Source organism: Thermobia domestica, chromosome 9, assembly GCF_964235325.1.
Source record: "Thermobia domestica chromosome 9, izTheDome1.hap1.1, whole genome shotgun sequence".
NCBI lineage: Eukaryota > Metazoa > Arthropoda > Insecta > Zygentoma > Lepismatidae > Thermobia > Thermobia domestica.
This window is the reverse complement of record NC_137462.1, coordinates 261,790,472-261,817,094: the sequence shown is the minus strand read 5'-3', so window position 1 is coordinate 261,817,094 and position 26,623 is coordinate 261,790,472. Positions and strand designations below refer to the sequence as shown.

Below are 26,623 nucleotides of genomic sequence, written 5' to 3'. Positions count from 1 at the left end.
TTATTTCGGGGGGAGGGAAACAAATAAACATATCCCAGAAACAACTACAAGAACAATAGGCGAAGACGAAACAAAAGAAATACTTCGATTTCATATACAAACCAAGTAAGAGTACATTGTTTAACACAAAATGTAACAGAAATAATACCAGCTGAACATTACTAGCTTAAGACCCCTGAATTTGAAAATTAGCTCCGGTTTTTGAGTTGTCTTGCCCTGAAATTGCTGCTTTGGCACTAAATTTGGAGTTTTCAACATGTGAGCAGTTGACAAAACTGCAAGAGCGTATCATATTTGTCATAATATGGTATCTGTGTTACCGGCTACTCTCCCCGTACATGTATTTATCACGTTCTACGTAAGATTTGACTCTGATAAGGATTTCCGGTTTATATAAATTGTGCGAGATATGATATGATAGTGATTGTGGTTAGTTGGGGCTGCGATGTTATTTCAAGATAGACTACGTTCTGGTAGTTCTAGTTTGCGTTCTAGTTTGTTTCATAGAGAAATTAGCCTTTGGCTACCTAGGGGCTTCGCCCCAACATACTGTATTTGCTCGCCTATGCCCTCGCACCCCTTCAACCCACAATTTTATCGTTTCTTTTCCTTTTTCAACTATCTAAAAAGATACGCTTTTGTAGCCCAAGAAAACACCCATTCAAATAACATGGGAAAGATTTTTCAGTTCCCCATAAAAACACTCTACTGATGGAATTTTTTATTTCTGATGATTTACTTACGAACGCTAACGAAAACGTACAAACATACCGAATTTAAAGTTTTTATTCCAATTCTAAGTATCTAAAACATGAGAATATAGGTCCAAAAAAAGGCCCATTTAAATAACATGGGGAAATTCTTCATCCTCTTTTTAGACACCCTAGAAGTTAAAAATATTCACTTTTGGCAATTTTCCTGTGGGTTTGTTCCAGAAAGCTACATTCATACCAAATTTAATCATCGTAGCCCTACAGGAAATGCTCAAAAATTTGGAGGTGTAAAAGGTGTTCCATATAAATAACATGGGAAAGACTTTTCAGTTCTTCATAAAACCACTCTACAGTTGGATTTTTTTATTTTTACTGATTTACTTAAGTAATGCTAACGAAAACATAGAGGCATACCGATTTTCAACTTTTTATTCCAATTCTAAGTACCTAAAACATGAAATTATATGTCCAAAAAAGACCCATTTACATAACATGGGGATTTTTTTCATCCCCTCTTTAGACCCCATAAAAATTAAAAATATTCACTTTTGTCAATTTTTCTGTGGGTTAGTTCCGGAAAGGTACAACCATGCCAAATTTAATCATTGTAGCCCTACAGGAAGTGCTCAATAATTTATTTCAGCTCATGTAGTTTTATATATAGTTAAGAAAGATTAAGATAAGATAGATTTTTTTTTTCGGAAGTGTATAAATGTTTCGAATAACTTCTACTAAGTGTTCAGTTTCGCAATACATAAAATGGCGTTCAGTGTGTGTATATTTTGTCTGTTAGAGCATCTAAACCAGAAAGTTAGATCCACATGTATTCTATCCAGGGGCGGATCCAGGACGGACTTCTGGGGAAGCGGTAGGTTATAATACTGCTACTTAGAGTACTTGTGAGAACTCCAAACTCTGGGATGGCTTTTATTTATATATAAAATAAGAAAGTTTCCTCCCCCGATCGCCCCCCCCTGGATCCACTCCTGATCCATCACGTTTTCGCTGAAGCAACGCATGGATTAATTAAAAAGAACGTTGAATGCTGTTTGGAGTATCCATGGTTTAATGGGAGTTTAGCAGTCACATTACTGTGTGGTTCTTCTTATTAATAAATGAGGATTCATGAAAACAAAAAAATGTGTGTTCTAACATATTCTCTGCGATTCGACCTGAGCCTAATGACAAAGTAGTTTCTGTTGCTGAACCTCCAGAAAACGTTTCTATGAGCTCTCATGAAAATTACAGTCTCTCCTCAAATTGCGAAGAACAAGCTATTAGCTGTTCTAAATACGGATTAGTTTCAAAACACCGACTTCTCATATCAGGGCCGGTCTTAGACTATATGCGCGACTCAATTGGGAACAATTATGATCGGCTCCAGGTTTCTATCCAAATTGCAATGAATGTGTTAATGTTAGCGAACATCCACAACACCAGAGGGAGAGTTGGAATGAACAGATTAGAAAATGTAAGTAAACTAGTGGCTTATCTAAATGAAATAAATGGAATATTTCGTAATTTGTTAGATGTATTCTAATTACGAACCTTAAAATTCGCAAGGTAACGCAAAACAACTGTGTCTGCTTTCCAAGTAGTTTAATCAAAGAGTTTAAAATGCCATGGGTGCAGGTCTTTTTTTTCTTCGTACAACACCCAGATTATCATGGGCAGAATGTATTACTAAAAGGGGCTCCGAATCTCCACTAGGGCTTGAATTAACTGCACAGATTTTTATGCAAGATGAAACATAACAGCAAAGGGCGTTCACCACCACACTATTTCCCCTTCAAGAGTGCTGAATTATAGTAGCATATCGCTGGTTCTCCCCGCTGGTGTAAGTGCACTTGGTCTGGGTTCGATTCTTGATGGGAAAGTACTGTCATCATTCACTTCATTAACCATCCGTCTTCTTTAGCCTACACTTCATAACTCTGGGACGTTAAACTAAAAAGAATGTAATTCCATTTTTAGTTTTATTTCACCACGGGCACTGGCTATCATAAATACAGAGACCAGGCTGTAAATCCCAACACTCTGAGATGCAGAGTTGTATAATTTGCTTAGGGTCCCTGGTTCGATACTAGCTTGCGCCGTGTGGACTTTGTGGCGGACAAACACCGTACCCGTGGGTTTTCTCAAGCTTCTCCCGTTTCCTCCCACTTTCTTCATTCCACCATTTCATCCATTTCTCATCACCACTGTCCCCTTTAGCCTAACCGCCATAACCATGGGACGTAAAACTGAAAGATTTCATTTCATTGTATAGTTTGAAAAGTTTAGACACCTAAGGACAAAACTCAAAGCCACAAAGTTTGATTTAAAGGGCCTTCACTATTAAATGCGTATTAGTTCGAAAGCGAACTTCTCTCTTAGCATTTTTTTATCGTTAATAGACATCTTGCGTGTGTATGTGTGTGTTCGGGAAACGAATGAGAGTGTTGAGACCGTGTTTCTTAAAGCATGTCCACAGATTGTTATGCCAAGTTGGTTTTTGCGGCGTCCTGCCAGGATTCAGACGCTCTGGCCAAAAGCCAAGAGGAATACATCATTTGCTCCAGCCGCCATTGTAAATCTCTCCAGCCGTGTCATCGGGGTTGTGTACCTCACCCATTCCGTTGACAGTTTGGTTGGGTGAAATGAGCAAGGAAGTAGAAAAAGATAATATCCCAAAGTAAAAAAAAAAAAAAAAGAACATTTTGCTAGCTCAAAACATGTGCTTCATGTAAAATATAATTACCTGCGTGACTCATAAACCTTTCATGAAAATTACATTATAAATATCATAACTTGTATGACTCCTGACATCGGAAAACAGTTTTTGTATACCAAACGCAAGAAAAGGAAGTTCATGTTATAAAGTTATTTTTCCAAAATGTCTGCTGATCTGAAATGTTTATAATATTGTAAGTCTATCGTAGCATCAATATTTCACTGTGACCATCATAACTTCGTCTTTAATAGGTTATGTTCGTGTTAAACAGCATATTTGATTAATAATATCTCAACGTGGTCTACCATCTCTTTCTTTCTTTCTTTGGTCTCTCGTTTTTTCTTTTATTTTTTCTTTCTTTCTTTTTCTTTTTTTTCTTTCTTTTTTTTGTCATTTTGAAAGTAATTTGGAGCTGTAGATGCTCCGATTAGTATAATGAATTCGTGTACTAATAACTCACAAAACATAATAAAATTCGCTATTTTCTTTAACGTCCCACGATCATGACCTTCAGGCCAAAGGAGACGATTCATTCTCGTTCTGCCTAAAGGCCCTCCAGCACTTTGTAGAAAATATTTTCAATAATATTATCTTTAGGCAGAACGGGAATTCCAGTTCTGCATAATCTTTGGAGACAGGGAATTCTATGCAGGGAGGAATCTTTTAGGGAAATGCAATACCGAAATAGTTGACTTCTAGCGTGTTTTTATGCAAATCGGAACTCATGTATACAGTATGTTTGAAACCAACACCAACAACGTTTGGGAGGTGATTCCTGACACTAAGATATGACAAAAAATATAGACCAACCTGGATGCACAAATGCTTCCATTCGGAGTTATTGGCTGCGTAAAACATGAAACAATGAACTTTAAAATACTATACTATAGACTAACTTTAAAAATACTAACTTTAAAAATAAACTTTAAATATAACTTTAAAATACTATAGACCCTACCATAGTCGGGTCAAAACTTCACTCAGAAACTAGTATGTCTCCTATCTAAAAATACGTGTTTTAGAATCCTAAGGTACTCACGAAACAACTTTTATAGAGGGACTTTGGCTAAATGTATATAGTTTGAAGTATTCATAAACTATCTCTATAAAAATCGTTGCGGAAATACCGCAGAATTGTGAAACTTGGATATTTGGATAGCGCACATAGGCTACCACTTCTTAGGTGAAATCTTGACCGGACTATGGTAGGTCCCATAGTTTTGGAGCTATGGACCTTTAATGTTCTTTTTTTTATTTTTTCGGTAGCATATAACTCCGGAAGGAAACATTTGCGCACCTAGATTGGTCTATACTTTTTGTCTTGTCTTGGTGTCACGAATCACCTGCCAAACATTGTCGGTGTTGTTTTGAAACACCCTGTAAAATGGTTGTAATGAGGTCAGAAAAAGATCCAAGCGGTCTAAATCCAAAGAAAATTCTTAGCGCCGGAAATAAAAGTAACCGTACATGTTGGATGTACCAGGGCATACCCTGATTGTTTTTATCTTAATTGTCATATATTCTAAAATGTTACCTGTAATTTTTCTACTTCCTAAAATAACTTTCTTCTTGTAACGTGTAATTAATTCTCCATTTCCCTGCAGATATTAAAAAAATCACATTCATCTTTACTAAAGTAACACTGCTAATATCAGAACTGTATACTAGTCAATCTCCCGAAAAGGACAAGTACAATAACATCTAAAATTTATGATGAAACTTGAAAAACATAGTCATTCTTCTTACAGAATCTGTTAGAATTACTAAAAAATCCATAGGAAAAAATCATCCCTGTACAGAATTCCCGCGTCGAAAGACTAGGCAGAACGGAAATTTCCGTTCTGTCTAAAGATAGGATCATTTAAAATATTTTCTCCAAAGTGATGGAGGGCCTTTAGGCAAAACAGGAAGACACCACGGAGATAGATGATTAATGAAAGCGAATGATCATGAAATCATTAGCGGAATTATAACGTTGGAGGAAGAGAAGGACCTATGTACGATGCTGTTCAGCACAATGTCAAAGCTTGGGATTGGGTAACCCTACATACCGAGTGAGTGCTCTCCCTTTTTTAAACTTTACTTGCTTGTATTTGTAAGACCTACCAAGCTGGGCAGGTACAGGAATACAAAAATATCGAGAGGACACTTAAAAATAATTATGCCCTTCAGAGGTACTAGAACCTCCACTGTATCGCGTATCATGGTTCAAAGCCAAGAAGAACGCCCGAGAACACTCAGCTACTTTAGAACTTTTCTTTGCTCTAGTATTTCCTTCTTGCCCTTTTCACTGACTTCGAGACTGACAGGGGACACAAACTCAGAAATAAAAAGAACAGTTAAAACTTCCCATATTTACAGTGGAATTCGAACCCGTGATGGGATATTGCACCACAATCGTCAGTCTAACGGCTCACACCGTTTGACTACCTCGACGCCAGCTCCACTGTTTCACCGTAAGACCCTCGAACAACACATCTGATCCTATTAATAAATTCTAGTAATTTTGCTGAATAAGTTTCAGAAAATCAATTGCTCTTCAGCTTCGGCCCTATTCTCTGCATTTCACCCATTTCCCCAGAAAAGGTCCTCCAATTCAATCAAGATTATCTTTTTAAATAAAATTTTCGCTTTTATGCCCCGTAGGCTAAGAAACAATTAGTAACACTACAAATGAGTAATAGTAGTGGAATTCGTACACTACAGAAATGAGAAAGGGAGAGAATCCCACGAAATTCCACAGAAATTGTATATAGCTCACTAGAAGGGTAAATATCCCGGGACTGAATTAAGGAACAATTTTAAAAGACCCGAGAGACCCCGAATCCGATCTTCCTGGATTTCGGATCAAGTTACTTGATTATCTAGCTTAAAGTAACCGTTATGGTGTTTATGTTGGTTCTTTACTATCCGTAATAATATTATAAACATTGTAGATGAAACTGAATCCAATTTATCATCGGTGAGATTTATCTAGTGATTGCAGAATGGTTTCCCAGGAGTATTACAATAGAATACACAATTTGAGTGTCTGCTCTTACTTCTTAATGGAAATAAACAAAACTATTAGCATCCATCCATTGATAATAAATTGATTGATTAAAATGTTTCAGTTTCACACTTACAGAGGAAGGGCCAAAATTACACACATAGTTTCCGATTAGTCTGTCATGAGGAGAACAAGAAGTAATAAACTGAAAGTGCTTTATAATGATAATTTCTTTTCATAAAATGTCCTCAGCAACCAAACATTATAGTCATTAATAGAAACGTTTTTCGTTTGTACATTAATAACTTCCTTGTTTTTGTTCGGCTACATAACTCGTGAAACATTTGCCAGCCACTTTCTGAACTTAAAAGCAGGACACGCCTACATAGGAGCTACGAGGAAATATTATCACACAACATTACTATCTTTATCACTCCATTTTATAATAACGTCTCAATTCGTAACGTTGGTTCATAGTTAAATTATATTTGTAGTCAATAATTATTTCCCGTACATGTATCAATATCATGTTCCAGTATGGCAATACTAACAGTAAAACAATATTCCTTAGCTAAATGTGGCTTTGTTTATTGTCTTTAGAAGTAACAATAAACATAATAGTAGAGAATAATTTTATTCCTTAGCTTAAGAAGGAAGCCACAATAAGCGAAACCAAAATAATAAGTCAAAAAATATACCTAGATGGTCATCAGTTACTCTCGTGAACATTCTATGCTTCAGTGATGTTTGAGTATTCTGTAAATAATGCACCTCGCTAGTCGAACCATAACAATTGATAGTGTAAATGATGAAACGTACCAGGGCTCTTGGATAAAGGTGGCATACATCCACTGTTTGAGGCTCATATTATTACTGAAAAACTTTACCATTTTATTCATTTTGTGTATGTGAGATTAGCACATAAAAAAAACAGTAATAAGAAATTTGTTCTGACCTTCTCTATTGTTAAATTGTAAGTAATGTTCAAAAACTAACAACTACTTAAATATTAAAACTATTAACAAGCGCGTATTGCACAATATAGAACATCTTTCAGATTGTCAACTTAGCCTGAGCCCTTGCATGCTAACTAAACTAACTAACTAACTCTATGGCCTATGGAACCCGGAGGTTCAATGCCGCGTTCACAAAAACTCTCCACTGACTTCCATCCTTAGCCAACTGAATCTAGTTTCTACTTTGTATTCCTATCTCTGCGAGATCCATCTTAATATTGTCCTCTCATCTGCGCCTGAGTCTTCCTAATGGTCGTTTTCCGATTGGTCTTCCAGTCAAGACTTTGAAAGCGTTTCTACTTTCTTCCATTCTAGCTACATGACTTGCCCATCTAAGCCTCCCAGATCTGATGCCCCTAACAATGTTTGGTAAACCATATAAAGTATATAGGTCCTCGTTATGAAGTTTCCGCCATTCCCCATTTCCGTTCCTCTTGGGTCCGAATATTCGTCTCAGGGTCTTGCTCTCAAGTACTTTCAGTCTATGTTCTTCCCTCAGAGTAAAGGACCATGTTTCACAATCATGCACAACAACAGGCATGATTATCGTTTTTGCATGCAGAAGAACAAAATTACTGAAATGAAGTCGAAACCGATCATTAACACTATATGTTTAATATGTCTTTGGTGAAATCGAAAGGTTTAGTAGACTACTTGTATTAATGGTGTTGCCCTTTCAAACCTGTCAGAACGAGAGGACCGGGACGGGACATGAAGGAGAGAAGGCCCAGAAGAACTAACCGGGAAATCACATATAAAAATCAGTTCAAGGGGTACAGTAGTTATGGCTTCTATTAATAATGTCAAGCTTTAACTACTACATCAAAACAACTTGCTAATTGGAGGGATGAAAGGCATAATGCACTCTTGCAACCAGGAACAACCTGATTGAAGGCCCGACAAATACTCTCTTACACTAAGTAAACCTGGTTAGGGACCCACAAATACCCGCCTGCTTCGGGGACCCCGAAAAGATTTGTAACTTCAGTGCTCACCAGTAAGAATATACACACATTCTAATCACATGTACAAACATTTTAATATTCTTATCGATAACTTTGAAATGAGTCAACCAATTTTAATTTAGTTTTCCTTGGTGCTTCAATATCTCCAAAGTAGTAAAACTTGGATTGTAATTGCTTATAGAATTCGGAGGATGTTAGCAAAAAGTTTTATGAATTTGATATAATCACATATTTGTACTAGTAACCATACGTAGAGAGAAATAAATCATTAACAACAAAGGACAATAAATGTATTACGAAGATGTTACAATTGAATTGTAAATGTTAACTTTCTATTACTTGCACTTAGCATTACTCGCATATTGTATTCTTGATAACTCATGCTAGCGTTCAATGTAGTACTTATTATCACAGATGTTTGGTACTCACATATTATATTCTTGATAACTAATGCTAGCATTCAATGTACTACTTCTTATTATCACAGATGCTTGGAAGATTAACTTTCTATTACTTGCACTTACCATTACTCACATATTATATTCTTGATAACTCATGCTAGCGTTCAATGTAGTACTTCTTATTATTACAGATGCTTGGAAGATTAAAATTAGGAATATTAATTAGACCTTACCGAAATGGTTAGGAACGAAAACTATATAAATATGACATTAGCGTTGGAGTAACTCATAATTTCTATAAAGAATGCTCATCTAGAAAGAAAAAAAAGTATTAATTACAATTGTAGTTTTAAAAATCACTTACCTTTTGTCCTTTCCGATGGAATCAAGAACGTAAATCAACGTAAACTATACTCGATTTCCACTAGCATTTTAAATATCTGGAAGAAATAAAAAAACAGCATATTAGTATCACACAGAATCTCAAATTTACTTTACAAAATCACATTTCATTTCTTTGAACTAATGCATTTTCGAAAGACTAGTGTTTCTAGAGGAATCAGCTATAGATAAATCTTACGCTTTCGAAAATCAATGAATAGCAATTTATGTTACTATGCAAATACGAATACTAATAGTTTTATATAGCTTGTAGTTATGGCAGGGATTAGAAAACACGTAGTAAGTATCGGAAAGTTATTTGGAGAGGACAAAGTTTGAAATTACCCCTCCCTGAGTTTCAGAAATATTTTTAATTAGGTGTTCTAATAAAAAGAGTGGAACACTTATTTCAATGATGAGGGGATGCAATTGTTTTGAATATCTTATTTCCTCTAGGAACGTGTATTACTGTAGTCTCATTTCAGATTGGAGTTGATCATAAGAATGTGAAAGGGGCAATAAATTCACCCAGACAAACTTTGCGCGTAAACTTAACGCGAGAACAAAACATTTTTTGCAATTACTGTATCAACCAATACGTACACGTTACATACGGTTAGTTACAATTCATTACCTTTTACACTGGTCATAACGTTTTTAAATAACATACTGCTATCTATTATGCACAAATATAATTAATGTTTAATGATGATTAGTAGAATCCTGCTATGGTTGGTCCTAAGCCAGTTCTGAGAAGGGGATGAACCCTATTTGATACTATCAGGTCGCATTTTCAATGTGAGGCCTGTAGTTTAGTAGAGGTACATTGAAACTTGAGAACTGTGAGAAAGCACATTTTCTCGTTATGTTAGAAGACTAAAGGAAGTACAAAACCTCAGACAACAATCTACCAGGGTATAAAGGCTTCAGCCGGATCTCTAAATGGCAGCTAATCCATATCACCGGATCTAGGAGAGTACATGCAGCCTTGTCACAGCATCATTGAGGTACGTAGGATATTTACAGTACTCTCTCCCCTACTGGTGGAGGTGAGTCTTTGGCTATCATCCGAAGTGAGCAATTAGGTCGCTTAAGTCCGGGAGATAAGACTACGTGGTACCTCATCACGTTTGTAAGATGGGTAGTAGTGTGCCTATAAGGTGGATTCATTCCCTATTGGGAGAAAGATGTGGTACAGCTCTCAATGAGCATTTACTGCGTGCTCTTTTTTGTTCCGAATGCGATACTAGTATCCTAATGCACTCTCCTACCTCAAGAGTGAGTGAGTTAGTGAAGTCACCACGATACTATCAAAGAGTCGCCGCTCCCAAATAGCCATTTTCTTTCAAAGGAGACAATCTACATCAGCCATTGTGTCTGGTAATGTGCGGTGTACTTCTTCCGTAAATAAAGGAAGTCCCAAATTCTTAGACAACCCTATCGAGAGAGGGTGTGGTGGTTCTTCCACATACCATTAGATTCGGAAGGTACCATAGTTTCAACATGTACGTGGCACCCGAAGACGTACAAGATAGGCAGTTCCATATTCGTTGAACAAACCTATCAAGGGATGAAACTTGGGATCTCTCAAATGACCTTATCTGTTCACAGATGGTCTACATCCTATATTGGCTCTGGTAATGTACGATGCACCTCTACTGTAAATAAAGGAAATCCTGTATTGGTCGCACGATTCTACTGGGGAATGTCAGTTCACTGTTTCGAGGGAAATTGAACGGCGACTGGGGAAAGTGCCAATCCCAGTTATGTGGGTAATGGTTTCTGATCCCAGCAGAAAGAAGGAATCTCCAGAATAAAGGGGAGGCATCACACCCAAATAATGACTCATGCATATAATTGGATCTGGATTGAAATGGAGTATTTCAACGTGTTCGCGGCACCCCTACGGGGAAGGCGATAGCCATTGAACGGTAGAAATGCTGAGCCAGGGATTATCAATCCCTTTCAGGCATGCCTGGGGCTCTCGGCTTGGCTTGGATTCTGTCGGGCTTTGGTAAAAGTTTGTGATACGGTAGCCGCTGATTGCACTGGCAGGTGTAAACTCGGGCACCATGCCTACAGAATATGGAAGGGGCTGACTCGCTAGCACCCCGATTCGACCTGTAGGATAAACTGGTATGCCGTAAGAGCTTTGGTTTGGCCGCGCAGTAGGTATATCCCACTTCTTGTGTGTGTGAACAGGGTTACATTGCTAAAGCGAACCACGATCGAAGGACACACCTTGAAAATTTACCATGTGCACAAGGACATTAACGCCTAATGATCGAGAATTCACAGGCTGGATGGTAGTCGGTATAAGCAGAGCCGTAGCTAGAGTTTCGGCGCCCAGAAGGAAGTAGAATTCAGCGCCCCCTACTCTCACCTTACCAAGCTCTTTTACAAATAAGAGAAGCAGCTTTTATTGTTATGCTATGCAGAGTTCTTATCAAGCTATTTGGATAGACCATTGCAACACCAAAAGCGATCACTATGTGTAAGAGCTGTGTTCAAGAAAGTGGTATTAAACTTGACGAACTTTGTTAAACTTGACGAAACTAACTTTTGTTGTATACAAATCCACTTGGAGAACAGTCGTAGCAATTTACAACTATTTACAACGTTTCATACTATCGATAAGAAATGAAATTTCAATACCATTAGAAATTACGTGCTTTTAAAATTTTCGAAATGGGTGACAGCATTAATTTCCAGTAATGATTGTAAACTTTTGTAATTTTATTCTGTATGCGACCACAAAAATAGGATTTTAATTTCGGTTGTTCCACGGTAAGAAATATTTTGTGAAATATAACGGAAGTTCAGAAGAAGCCTTCTATGCGAATTCCTTAATCTTGATCGATGGAGGAAGAATATGTTTAATTTTTGTACCCAATCCAAAACAACTTCGGCTACTACCTTGTAGTAACTACTTAATTTCTTAATGAATGAAAATTCTGAATTTAAGGTTACATATTATTAATATATTAAAAATACACTAACACACATACACACAAGTATGTCTCTCTCTCACCCTCTCTCTCTCTCTCTCTCTCTCTCTCTCTATATATATATATATATATATATATATATATATATATATATAGGGTGGGCCATTTTAATTAATCCACGGAAATATCTGAAAAATGATAAAACATAGAAGAAATTTTTGAAGTACACGTTATATATTGCTAAGGAGGAAAACCAATTCCGCCAAAAGTACCCCTTTCCGCCCCCCCGTAAATGGGGGTAACGGGGGGTAACTTTGAAATGTCAAATGGGAACATGGGTCGAGTAATACCTCGTTCGAAAGGTCTTGGAAAACTAAGTAACGCTGTATCAAAAGATGTTTCATATTGTGCACCAGTTTCAAAATGGCCGCCATGATATGGTTCGGAAACTCCAGTACCCGTAGTATGAAAACCATGGAAGGTAAATGAATGGAACAAAATTGAAATACGTAAATATCATAGGGCATATCGAATGATGTAATCATTGTGATCCCAGTGGCCTCCCTGAAGGGGTCTTGTGGGCTAACTTCAAAATTTCAATGTCCGACTGGACAACGGTTCGGGCGTACGCTTGACCTACCCAATGCTGTTTGGAAGGCAGACTTTATGCATAGAGAATTGGTGCACTAAGTTAACGCGGATGGCCACAGTTACATTTTGATTAACTATTAACATTCATGTCATATTGTGAGCTTGAGGGACGAAACGGTGTGTACGTATATCCCCGAAATGCTTTCTGAATAACCAGCACGCATTGCATAAAAGTTTCTCTTTTTTTTAGTCACTACAGCGTCATCCTTGCAAACAAATGTTTCAACCATACCATACCTATTTGTAAGATTAGCCTTAATTTACGAATTAAAGTAGAGTTCTCGTTTGAACTTTCACTTTACTTTCCACCCCACTCACATACAGAGCGCAGGGAGAGATTATTTTGCAGGACTTGGATTTCTCTCTATACATTATGGCAATTTTACTCTAATATTTTTATCTCTGTTGTATTATTCTCGAGCCTTGGAACGCCTCCGTGGTTTTCCTATTTAATTTTCGTTATTTTCATTTATGACTAACCGTATTAAATACTATGGGCACTAGACGTTTTCTTAGACACAGTCACCATGTCTTTGCGATCATTTTGAAAACGGTGTCTCATGTCGAAAATTTTCTTACAGAAGCTGTTTGATATTAATTTGTCTATGTAACGTGATGTTACTCGCTTCAAGCTGCTATTTGAAATTTTCAAGTTGGCCCCGGATGCCTTTCAGTTGGCCCTTGGAGTCACCCCGACAACACCTCTTGATGTGACTTACGTCAGTTAGCTACTCCAGTTTTTCTTTTGTTGATTTATCTCCAATCGCTTTCATACTACGGGTACTAAACCTTTTCTCTGACACGGATACTATGTTTCGGCGGCCTTTTGAAAACACTGTCATTTCACATCAATCGTTTTCTCCTGTAATATGTTAGATTTTGCAAGATTTATCGAACGAGGTACCACTCGACTCATGTTACTATTTGAAATTTTGAAGTTAGCAGGGAGGCCACTGGGATCACAGGGACCACACCGTTCGATATGCCCTATGATATTTACGTATTTCAATTTTGTTCCATTCATTTACCTTCCATGGTTTTCACACTACGGGTACTGGAGTTTCCGAACCATATTATGGCGGCCATTTTGAAACCGGTGCACAATATGGAATATCTTTTGGTACAGCGTTACTTAGTTTTCCAAGACCTTTCGAACGAGGTGTTACTCGACCCATGTTCCCATTTGACATTTCAAAGGTACCCCCCGTTACCCCCATTTAGGGGGGGGCGGGGAGGGGTACTTTTGGCGGAATTGGTTTTCCCCCTTAGCATTATATAACGTGTACTTGAAAGATTTCTTCAATGTTTTATCATTTTTCAGATATTTCAGTGGATTAATTAAAATGGCCCACCCTGTATATACATACATACACACACACACACACATATATATATATATATATATATATATATATATAATGTGTATATACCTTTTGTATCTAGGTAGAAAAATATCACACAACTAGATACGTATGCACAAAAAAAAACCCTGGCGATAGAAGTAGTTGATGGAGAAATGATTCTAATGAATTTCTTCAAATTGGAAGTATTTCCCATGTCAATGGAATTAAGAATAAAGTCACTGCTAGTGATTAGTCTTTGAAAAACACGAAATTCGTTACATTAAGTTCTGACCCTTTAAGCCCCTTTTCTACAACTGCTTCAAGATCGAAAATGTTATTTATTCCCCTTGTTTATCTTCATTTTTAATATTCTCGCACAAACAGCAGGTTGTGTGTTCTCTTTATTCCTCTCATTTTCGTATCTTCATTCTCACCGTCGTGATCAATCCGACTGGATAAAAATTAACAAAAATTATCACCATCAAAAACGCCAAACACGCATTTCAAACTCTGACCGTAATGATTTTGATAATAGGTACACTATGTCATTACTTGGCGACATGTATATGAAATCATCATTAAGAAATCATATTATAATAACTTTCTTTAACTAATAAGTAAAAATTTGTTGTGACGTATCAAAACCTTTGTATTGCGAGCATAGCGAGCAAGAAAATTTTTAGCAAATCTATTTCTTTGCAAACCGACAACAATGTTGATTTAATATGGCGCCAATACTCTTTTCAGAGCGATGCGTCGTTTACTTATTTCCAACACTTTTTCTTTATTCTTACTCGTTCGGCGCCCTCTTGCCATCAGCGCCAGGGTGACTGCCCCGCTCGCCTCCTCAGGCTACGGCTCTGGGTATCAGCATATTAAGTTAGGCCGAAGCATGTTATTTGAATGTGAAATACGTGACGGTAGAACACTAAATCTCTAATATTGAGCTCAAGTCCCCTAGATTCGCCTGGTGCCACTAGATTGGGTTGAACTGCAGATCAAGTTATACGATTCGGTAGCTAACACTTGCACTTGCGGGAGATGAGCTTGCCTTATAACATCATGGAACCATATCTGCTCACACAACCATATCTGTTCATACATGGGCTTTTCTCGCCTGTATTGCTGGCTTTCTAGACTGAAGCTCGCTACCTCTTTTTTCGAAGTACACTACTTTTCCAATTGCCCTGATGACGCTGAGTGCATGCCGCGACGCCAATACCATCTGGTAAGTAGGAACGGTCATCCACCATTCCTCTGACCAGACCCAACAATGCTTTAGACCCCTTCCAAGAAAGGCGTGCGCCTTTTCTGTCATATATTCGCAGGTCACTCGTTGCAAAGTGGAATACTCCTACGCACTGCAGCCTTCCACTAACCTTTTCGTGTTAGTCTACCTGTACAAAGTCCATCCATGAGCTCATCCGTGGCTAAGCGGTTAGCATTTCGTGTCCATATAGTCTGTTGCTATCCCGTGTATCTTCGAAACGACTAAGAATGTGATAAAACGCAAAAACACGTCCATCATTATTTTAAGGGGCTTGAATTTTGAGTTATAAAAGGTCCACCCCAGATACCGCCAGATAGGGGTACGAGGGGTCGTATTTTTGCATTTTATCATATTCTTAGTCGTTTCGAAGATACACGGGATGGCATCGGAATTTATGGACACCTTATATATATATATATATATATATATATATATATATATATATAGATAGATAGATAGATAGATAGATAGATAGATAGATAGATAGATATATAGATATATAATCAGCAAATAAGTAACTAAACATGGAATAACCTCAATCGTTACTATAAAACTTGGTGAATAAGTCCAAACACTTTGGAAAAATATTGAACAAGTTTTAACAATTTAAAGGGAAGAAAAAATACATTTACCGCTTTATTCGGCAACTTAAACCAGACCCAGATCTCCTGTACGTACGTAGCATGATGGAGCAGATGATTGGAAGCTATTAAGTACGTTTTATCACAAAAAATGGCATAAGAATTAATAATGCTTATCTTCCCTGTACACTATTATTATATGAATAGCAAAACAGGCATTTCTACACTTAAATTTTAAACTTGTTAATGCTTACGTAATCTGCTTTGTCCAGTGTAGCATGTGGTCGGATACAGAACTGAATCACAAAGATAGAAAATGTCCATCTTTTTTTCCACAGTTATAAAACTTACTTCACTGTTGTAAAAATCACTTAAATAACGCACTATAACATACGAAATTATTCATTTTATGCAGATTTTTGTCTACGGAAAGTTTGACATCCTCCCGTTTCAAAAAGTCCGTTGCTACTACGTAAGTCAAAGGTAACCACCAAATATGCGATTCGAATTGGCATTGGTCGCTAGAAGTATGACGTCACGCTGAAGAGAGGAAATCGCGTCTTCTGCTTTTAGCATATACTTTTTGTATACTCTGAGCATGTTCTTATTTTGTTTTATTTTAAACTACAATTTACTTATTCTAACACTATAAATACGCAGGATAAATTGCTATATTATAATAAATGTATATTAATGTTAAAATCCATTAATCTTTGTTGTTTATCAAGTATTAATAGGAAATGTTAGTGTGTAGTTCTAATTTCAGCTTCCAAAGAAGTCTCAGAATGCGAAATGCATTGTTTGTTTTTCTTCGCATTGTATTTCTTCATTGTTTGGGCTTTACGTTTTACGTTGAGATGGCTCAACAAATGAATGTCCTTGTTTTTATTTATTTATTTATTTCGACTTGTTTTACGCGTCGAGGTTAAGGCTATATGAAGCCTAATCTACCACCTAAACATGATACAAAATTCAAAATTTAAAGATTATAGTTTACATTAGAAAAAAAGAATGTTTAAAAAATACAAGGAACAGACACAGACAGACGCAGGTAACAAACACAAATATTATCTGCCGATAGCCCAGAAATCTAATTCCTAATCTTAATCGTGAAAGATGTAGACCTAAGTGTAACTATAACATTAAATTGCATATATTAGGACTATTTCACAGATAAGGTACAACGAGCCAAAGGCTTTAGGGAACAATTAGTGTGGCCTTACGGAACACAAATTGATAATCGTTCACAAACGATTGATGATTGCAGAGATTATTTATTTTATATCCGTTGCAAACCCATTCTATGTACATAATACATACTACCGAATTATGTTTTACGTTGAAATGAAATGAAATCATATTTTAAATTTTACGTTGAAATGAAATGAAATCATTTAGTTTAATGTACCACGATTATGCCCTTTAGGCTAAAGAAGACGATTATTATTTTAAATGAATGATGTTGGAAGAATTGGTGGATGATAGTGTGGGAGGAAACTTGAGTATCCTGAGAAAAGCGACGATCGCTATGTTACCCACCTGTCAGGGGATCGAACCAGGGGCCCTACGCAAGAAAGGTAAGTGTTCTATCATGAACCACCCTGATTTTAGGTTGAAATAGCTTCCACTACCACAAGTCATTTCGTATAAACACATTGTAGAATAATAAACTAATAGTATCGCATGGATACATCTGCTTCACAGAAAAAATAAATAACCATCTTGCTAAATTTAAAAAAAGTGGTTCCTTTTTGTTGAAAGAGCACTGCTCTAACTTGCAGGTGTTGTTTTATTTGTTTCAAACGATGAAAACCGTGTACGCACGAATAGTTACGTGACAAGAAGCAGTTAATGGAAAACTATGATAACACAACCAATAAGGAAACTTTAAACACAAAGAAAAGAAGGCAATATCAAAGTTTGGTTTTAAACAATCTTAAAAGAAGATAGCTCTAGACGAAAGGGTTACAGATCGCGATAATGAGAGAGCGTTCAATGAGATTATTTTTTTCTCTTATGTGATTTACGGAAAACATGAGATAATCCCTGCATTATTATTAATACATAAATAGGAAAGAAAATAGATAACAAGCATAAATTAGAAACAACGTAGGATTTTTATAGGAAAATAAAGATAAAAGTTAGTAACATTATAAAAGTTTCTAGGCAACTGGTATTTTGATCATGCACTTCATTTACTAAGTAACCCTTATAAGCTTTCAATTTGATGGTAATTGGAGTGAATGCTTACCCTTAGCTTTAGTCATGACAATCTAAAACTAATAATAATAATAATAATAATAATAATAATAATAATAATAATAATAATAATAATAATAATAATAATAATAATATCCTTTACTGGTGTAGTGGGTAAAAGGTGTGCCTTCGTTGCGCAAAATTCTCGGTTCAATGCTCGGCGGGAACTCATTGAACAGATTACAATGGTTTATATTTCACCTTTAAGTATAGGCCCACGTTTCGTATAGTTTTGGTACTGAAAAGGAACACTAAACTTCAACAAACAAAGAAACAAATAATAATAATAATAATAAAACAACGATGAACATTACATCACATCACACTCAAAGACGGGGTCCCGTTAAAATATGAAAGAGAAATAAAAAACAAAAAAGAATTAAATGACCTTGAGATCCTCATATTTTATCAGAGAAATATTGTCAAATTAACATACAGACTTCAGAACTCTATGCATTATGCCAGCGTTTCCCAACCGGTGTGCCGCGAGAAAATCGAAACAAATTATTAATTCTATAGGAACCAAATTTCAAGACATAGGTGAAAATGTATCTTTGTATTTCACATTACTATGAACTTCTACTATAAATCTACAATTTTAAGTTTCATACTGTGTTACTTTTCTGTACATTTTTAATGTTGAAAAACGTATTTATCATTGTCATGACCATTATTGCAACATAGGATAAATTCTCGAGATTGTGTACGACATATTGCAGACTATTTTGTAACTTGAAATTTTAACATATTATTCAATAAATTCAACAAAGCAAACATGCATACAAATTACCTACATTTGTGTTTTAAAAGTATAGGAGATTTGTTTATTTGTTCGTTATTTAGTGATCTTCCCTTTTAGTTAAAGGTTAGAACCCGTTTTCGGAAGAGAAAGTAGATTTTTAAAAACCCGAGTCCTACATTTCATTGCTTTGTTTTCTATTTTAAAATTAGAATGAAAAATAAGCATAATGATTTACCATGGGGGAAAATCAGTGATCGAGCTTTCTTCTCTGTAAGAAGATGATCAGTAATTACATTAAAATACCACGGTATTATATATTTACAAATAATAATAATAGTAATTTTATATATATATATATATATATATATATATATATATATATATATATATATATATATAATATGGGTGTGCCGCGAGAATTCAAGTTACACCTGTAGTGTGCCGCAAGTTGAAAAAGGTTGGGAAACGCTGCATTATGCGATACTATTCATAAGAAAATATTTTTAAACGATTTTGTCCGCTATTCACCCAACTATTACTAATATCTAACGTTAAGGAACGTTTTCATCTGTTCTTTACTTCCGTCAGGTGCGAGTGATTTTACAGGTAACCAATGAAATTATTCGTCGTAGGTAGCGCGCTACACCCGCGTCAAAGTAAAAAAATATTCAATGTCAGACGCATCTAGCTCTTCTTTCTCCTTCTTTTGATGGTGCACGAAGTAATCTGTTTAGCAACACAGGCAGCTAAGTATTACTCAAGAGGAAAATATGTAGAAATGGAAGCCAATCATTCTGTACGAGAAGCTCATTTTTTATGTTCTGTGAAGAAAATGTCATTATCACAAGACTGAACTGATGAACTGTCCCCAAGAAAAGGAAACTCATCATTTGGCACTTTGTCACAAAACAATGTCCCTAACAGCACAGGATGTGGTAGGCATGTGCCATTTAGGTGTCCCAGCTACTTTTTAGGTACCCGACACTTGGCACATATGATATTCATGTGCTAAATATGTACTTCAGCTACCTACAGTTTTAGGTACTTGTTACACCTAATTGATAATTACAACTATGTACCACAAATATAGCATTTATATACCTGGCTCAGTTTCGCACTCTAACAAAAATTTGTTTTATGTCGTCACTTGGGACATATATCTGTCATGTTCTAGGTACCTCCTTTAGGTACATACTGTTTCAGATACTCTAACAGCACAAGATGTACTAGACATGTTACATTTTGGTGTTCTAAATTCATCTCCCACATTTGATGCATTTGTTGCTTCTTTTTCTAAGCGATTGTGTACTAGAAGCAACAAACGCATCAACTTTATTAGTTGACAACTGTCGCCGATCATTTGAAAGTGAATGTGGAAGAACCATGAAGTAAAGTAAATAGACACTCGTCATTTGGATATAAAATTACATGGCGAGTAAATTCTATCTGATCCCAAACGGTTATCGTCAAATATACGCGGTGTGACGAGCACGCTGATTAGCCAAATTCAATAGACCTCAATAATTTATCCCTCTACAAGCGACATTGTCTTCATCGCCTCCGTGGCCAAGTCGGTAAAGCACGCGGCTAATAATCGAAAGGTTGATGGTTCTCGACTACGCTGGATTACATTTTTTACTTGTTTAAAGTGTTTTTTAGACTCACCTTAATGTAAACACACTATGCATATAGGCGATTTAACATATTTTGTGGGAGTAATTTTGTGGTTCATTGACACTTACGGCATGGGGAACATAACTTGAACATACTAGTCACGTTCCCAAGGTACATGTCAGGCAAGTGCCTAGAGGCGGACATAGATTGTGACTATCACTTGCCATCCATATGATTTCTCTCTCAGAGGTACATAAGGCACATACTGGATATATTCCCATGTACCTGAAGGGAACATGATAGGCATATGCCTGCAATGTGATTGTGCTGTTAGGGATTGTAAAGAATGGGCCAAGCTGAGTTTTGTTAGCAAGTAAGATTGTCATTGTTAGTGGAATAATGAAATGCACTGTGTGTTGTTAGACATCATCAACAACAACAACAACAACAACAAGAACAAAAGTGGTTTATATCGCAGTAGTTGTACAGATTAAAAATATTGAGGACACTAAACAAAATATCGTAATATCGTGTTTCTTGGTATCGATAGTTTTGTATTCTGTTCTTGTGACCGTCTGCCCGGCCACAAAACTATGTTTTTGGACGACCAGTGTATTTCTTTTTAACTTTTATTCATGCCACGAAATTATTATTTTACTCATAGAAATGAAAAGCTATTTCTCTTTTGGTGAGAACTTCAACTCCTTCTGTGTATGCAGGTGTTCTTCGGCCGTTCTTATCGTTTCTCACGATAGAACAAAGAACTTGTTGTTTTTCAATGCAACGCTTATCGTCTAGACAGAGTGCTTCGTCGCAGCAAACTTATTTTTTTCTTTCCTTAAAATAGTTTCCAACTTATAGTCTTCGTTACCATGACTGTTCCGCATATACTTTTTTCATAACAACATTTATTAAGATTGGGAATGATATTGTGTTTGTCGTGTTCTCACGCACTCATATTACGTCATCCTTCCTACCGTGAGAACAAGTGTTCGTGTCCTGCAGGAGTCGTAGGTGAAATGACTCACACGCACAATTACCATCGTTCACGCCTTTCCAGTAAACTGTTTTACGTATAACAGTAGTGTATAAAAATCCAATAACCCGGGAAAGAATTTATTAGTTTAGACTGCCACACTTTTTTCAACTATTATTCCCAAGCTTCACTCTCACGGGACCAAAAAAAAATGTTGCCAGTGTTCTCTATTATAACATTGACCTATTGACATTGTGTATGAATGCAGAAAACCTTACCATTTCTTTATTATTTTACATAATGCATTGTCAACCCTAAGTCTAGCGAACGGGTTGTTCCCGAGCGTGAGTAGAAGTGAGAGTTAGCTAAAGGAGTTCGTCGCAAGAGAAGTTAGCAAAAGTTCGTCGTAGAGAGAGCCAGTGCAAGACATCGTAGGAAGTGATAGTATGAAAAACATTGTGTCGCCACATTAATATATAGGGTGTGAGCTAAAAAAGCGAACGAGTACCTCCTGGGCATGTAACATCCTTGTGAAGTCAAGAAACTTCATCAATCGTATTTCCCCATTCCCCTTGCCATTATCACGCAGTGAAGATCCTATCTCAGTGCTAACAGCAAATTTATAGTGCAAACGATATCTAAACCAGGGCTATGTTTCTAGTGTTCGTATATAGTGTGCGCATATCTACATTTATCACGCAGGATTAAGTGTTTTATTCTTCATTTCGTTCATTCGATTGCCTCAGTGCAATTTCTTCTGTTTGAGCATTTAGCTCTGTAAAGTGAGAATTTTGTGTGTTGTCAATATACATATATATTTCTTATTCCGCTCCGTACCACATATATCCATATTCAACAAATAGGAATTTACCTAAGTAAATATTATCGTCTTGATTCATGTGTGTGTGAATTCCTGCGAGCAGACGGCTTGCCGGTTGCGTATATGTATGCGTGTGCATGCGCAAAAGTAAGTATAATACAACCTGAGTCTCAAGAGCACCAACGTGGCTCATGTCAAATCACTTGTCATATTTCAATGTTATCAATCTGCGCCCAAAAAGAGTATGAGCTTGGACCAGAATTGTTATCAGCTGTTTTCTTAGGGAGTTCTTCGGGAGCCAGCACCTAAGGGAAACGGTAGGTAGCAATCTTTATTGGATTCTTTCCTGTTAACCAACAATGTACTAATTTACAATATGGGTGAGAACTAATAAGTTATGAAACTTATTACTCCAGCACAGACTATTAATTTTTAGTAGATATATTGGATGATTTGTTTCGGGATCCGTGGGAAATGTGGATGCTGGAAAGGAATAACAAGAAATGAGAGTCACGGTGCATCGAGACGCGTTATTAGTAAAACTCTATACTCTATAGATACGGATCTACCTACTTCAGTAATTCAGTACATGCTTACCTTATCTACAATTGCACTGTAAGAAACAACACTTTTAAATGTTGTTTCTATATTACATGACTTACATGTTTGGCTCCTACAGAAGGAAGTTCCTGAAATATTAGACTACTCTTTGTTTACAAATTAGAATATCTCACCTTTAAATTTAGCAAGAAGTGATCCATATCCTTATTCTACACCTAATAAACAAACTGTCTTAACAACTGTCTTTCCAGTTATATTGTTTCCCTTGTTACATACATCCTTTTAAAATCAGGAGTTCCACAGGAGAAAGTATCGGTAATTCGTAAAATTTATTAGAGGTTATTGTGCAATAATTAAAAAAAAAAAACCTTCTTCATCATAGATTTCCGTGAACACCTTACTCCGTGTGAAGTTACAAAAATATGATAATCCGCCACGATTTCAAGCTTACCTTATTAACAGAATGATAGGAAATATCTTCACTCATACATGGGCATTAGTCAGCTTTACGTAGTCTGGCGTAATACACGCACACCCCTATGAAAACAAAAATGTAGAATATTCAGCGCGCTAAGTGCTTTGCGTGCATTCTAAAGCATTAATGAAAATAAGGTCTTATTCATGTGACACCGCTTTTGCTCCTGGAATTTTTAAATCGTATTAAATTTACACAATATTTCTTTATAAAGCAGTTGTGGTGAATGTATTTTTTTGATTTGGCTTAGTTTGTTCCACATCTCTCAATAATGTTAATTGTTGTCCCCTTAATTTTCTCAAGAACTAAAACTAAAAGAGTTTTTATCCATGTAATTGCACTAGTTAACTAACTCTATGAAACCCGAAGGTTAATTCTGTATACAAAAAAGCTCTCCATTGACTTCTGTTCTTAGCCAACTGGACCCAGTTTCTACTTAGTACTCCTGCTTCTGTGAGATTCGTTTTAATATTGTCCTCCCATCTGCGCCTAGATCTTCCTAATGGTCGTTTACGGATTGGATTTCCAGTCAAGACTATGAAACCGTTCCTACTTTCTTCCATTCTGCCTACATGACCTGATCACCTGAGCCTCCTAAACTTGATGACCCTAATAATGTTAGGTAAACGGTATAAATTATGTAGCTCCTCGTTATGAAGTTTCCGTCATTCCCCATTCCCATTCCCATTGGATCCGAATATTCGTCAGGATTTTGTCAAATCTTTCAGTCTAGGTTTTTCCCTCAAAGTAAGTGATCATTGAAACAGAAATGAAGATCATCAGTTAGTAATTAAATACTAAAAAAAAACAGGTAAATAACGTTTTCGCCAACTTTAGCAGGACAGCCGGAGAACATGTCACTAAAATTGCATTATTGTCAAAATACTGAAAAAAGTAATTGTAGTTCTTTTATTAGTGAAAATAAAGTATAATACTTAAGTATATTATTGATAAGCATCTCAAATGGTATTCTCATACACACATATCGCCACAATATTAAGAAAATTATTAAATACATTTGTTCAATAACGTACATTGTAAGCATAAAAATGTTAGGTACTGTATATATGTTATGCTCTTGTGAATAGTATACTTCCAAATGGTATATTAATCTGGGTGCTGCTTACCCTACTCATTTAAAATCTTTGATGATTCAGCAAAATAATATTGTAAGAATATGTTTAGAAAAGGACTTGACAGTAGACTAGATAGACTATATGACCAATTTTTAGTGTAATCACTTTCAAAATTATATTTGCAGAAGGTACTAATATATGAGGAGTGTATTTCCAAAACATGCTAAATCTAAAAGTATCCGATTTTGAGTTGAATATGGATGTTATACTATGGAACTTCTTACGTTAGATTTTGTAATTATTCTTTTGTCAAAACATATTGTTTTATATGGTAAATTCTGCTTGAAATATCACTTTCAATGGTGTTTGAATGTAAAGAATATAGTTTCTTTGCCCTTTCTGAAGAATTCTACCAAACGGATTTAGCATGTTTTGGAAATACACCTCTCATATGTTAAAAAGAATAGAAACAAATCGAACGAAATAAAGCATATGTACACTCATGTTCAAAATGATTGTCGCATATCTATAACTGTCTTCTTGTAAGAATATAATTTGATAATCATGTTGCAGTGCACTTTTAATACTGATACTATGTGTATAATCGGCAAATGCATATTTGTGGTAAATTTCATAGGAAAAGAATTATAAACACGAAAATTAGAATGAGTAAAACAAAATATTGCTAAATGGACAAGAAAGTTTTATTTTTGTTTTATTGTTCTCATTTACTGCTGTTTAGACATGAAATTTGCCACATACATGTCTTTGCCGATTATACACATACTAACATTATGAGAAATACCGGGCGAATTCGTTATCAAATTATATCCCTACAACAACATATTTATAGACATGCGACAATAATTTTGGACATGAATGCACATAACCAGAAATGTGACACACAAAAATTTAGAAATTAAAGCAACTAGTAAATCTATAACTCAATATCAAACGTATTACACAGCTTCGAAGATCTATAATGAATTCCCAATCCGGACCAAAGAGGAAAGTAGTTTCAAAATGTATAAAAAATTTAATTTTACAGTGGTTAAAAGAATGAAAAAGTACTTAAAAACTATTGTTAACTAAAAGAATTATAAACCTCATATGTTACGGTAAGAAAATAAATAAATAAATAAATAAAATACGACAATCAGGCTTACACACAAGCATTTTCTTATGTGAGCCATTTTCTATCTTTCCTTTATTCTTTGCATAAGAAATTCATAAATTTTTGCAATGTAGAAATAAGTGTATTGAATCTATCTGCCCGACACCGGAAGATAGGCATGACCCTGAAGGTTCGAAATCCTGCCATTTCTGAATGCCGGGTATATTAAGCTCTATTAAAAAAGGGAATCTAGGAAGTCCGATTTCCTTTAGAGAAGTAATAGGACATAAAACACAAACATAAAACATTCATTTTAACCATCCCTTTCGTTAGATACTAAGGGTTAATGCACATATAGTGTGCCGTTCCCTTGCCGTGTCGTGGTCTAAATTTTTTTCAGACAGTGACATTGAAAATCCATTGGGTTGTCTTTTCTAAATCGCACATGACGTACCATTTCTATGTTGTGTAGCGACAGGCTAGTTTAAAGAGAAACCAGCGGTTGGGGCTCGTAAACCGCGATCCTTCGGCTTACTTCGGAGCACACGAAGATTATAACCAGAACCAAGGGAAATAGTGTAGAAAGAAGTAGCGGCACGGCACAGCATTGCATGCTATTTATGAATGGCTGCAGCCGTGGCACGAATAGAGTATGCCAGAGGGAATGGCTTGGGCACGGCACATTCTGTTTGAATTAATTTTAACATCGATCATTTTGATTATTCCCTTATTCTCTTCCCAATGAAGAATGAATTTACACTTGAATAACCTTAAGACTCTTCATCTTAATGACCTCGAAAAGTATGAATTGGACATTAATAATGATCATTGTGGATTATTTTTATTTGTCAGCCTCTCGCTCTTTCTTCGTTTTTCCGAAAATATGCTAGAAATTTAATTTAACCCTTAGACGCGCAGTTTTGCATATCTGCAAAGCAAAATTAATCGGTCTATCGACATCGATTCCTTCATCGCGGACTGCTGCTTGTCTTTTTTCCTACGACGTCGAAATTCG

The 26,623-nt window shown here is 36.0% G+C and overlaps 1 protein-coding gene across 4 annotated transcripts in view; it reads right to left on the bottom strand.

Annotated features, from left to right (window-relative positions):
• The window catches only part of SPR (G protein-coupled sex peptide receptor), a 2,424,528-nt gene that overhangs the window by 2,227,718 nt on the left and 170,187 nt on the right, over positions 1-26,623 (bottom strand). For 2 of the 4 annotated variants that reach the window (XM_081726002.1, XM_081725999.1), the window contains exons 1-2: positions 16,226-16,433; positions 9,162-9,237 (exon numbers count right to left, since the gene is read on the bottom strand). The gene's annotated coding sequence lies outside the window, so the exon portion shown is untranslated. Of the gene's footprint in view, positions 1-9,161; positions 9,238-16,225; positions 16,434-26,623 lie in introns of those variants that run through there. The other 2 variants (XM_081726000.1, XM_081725998.1) reach the window with 1 other exon arrangement.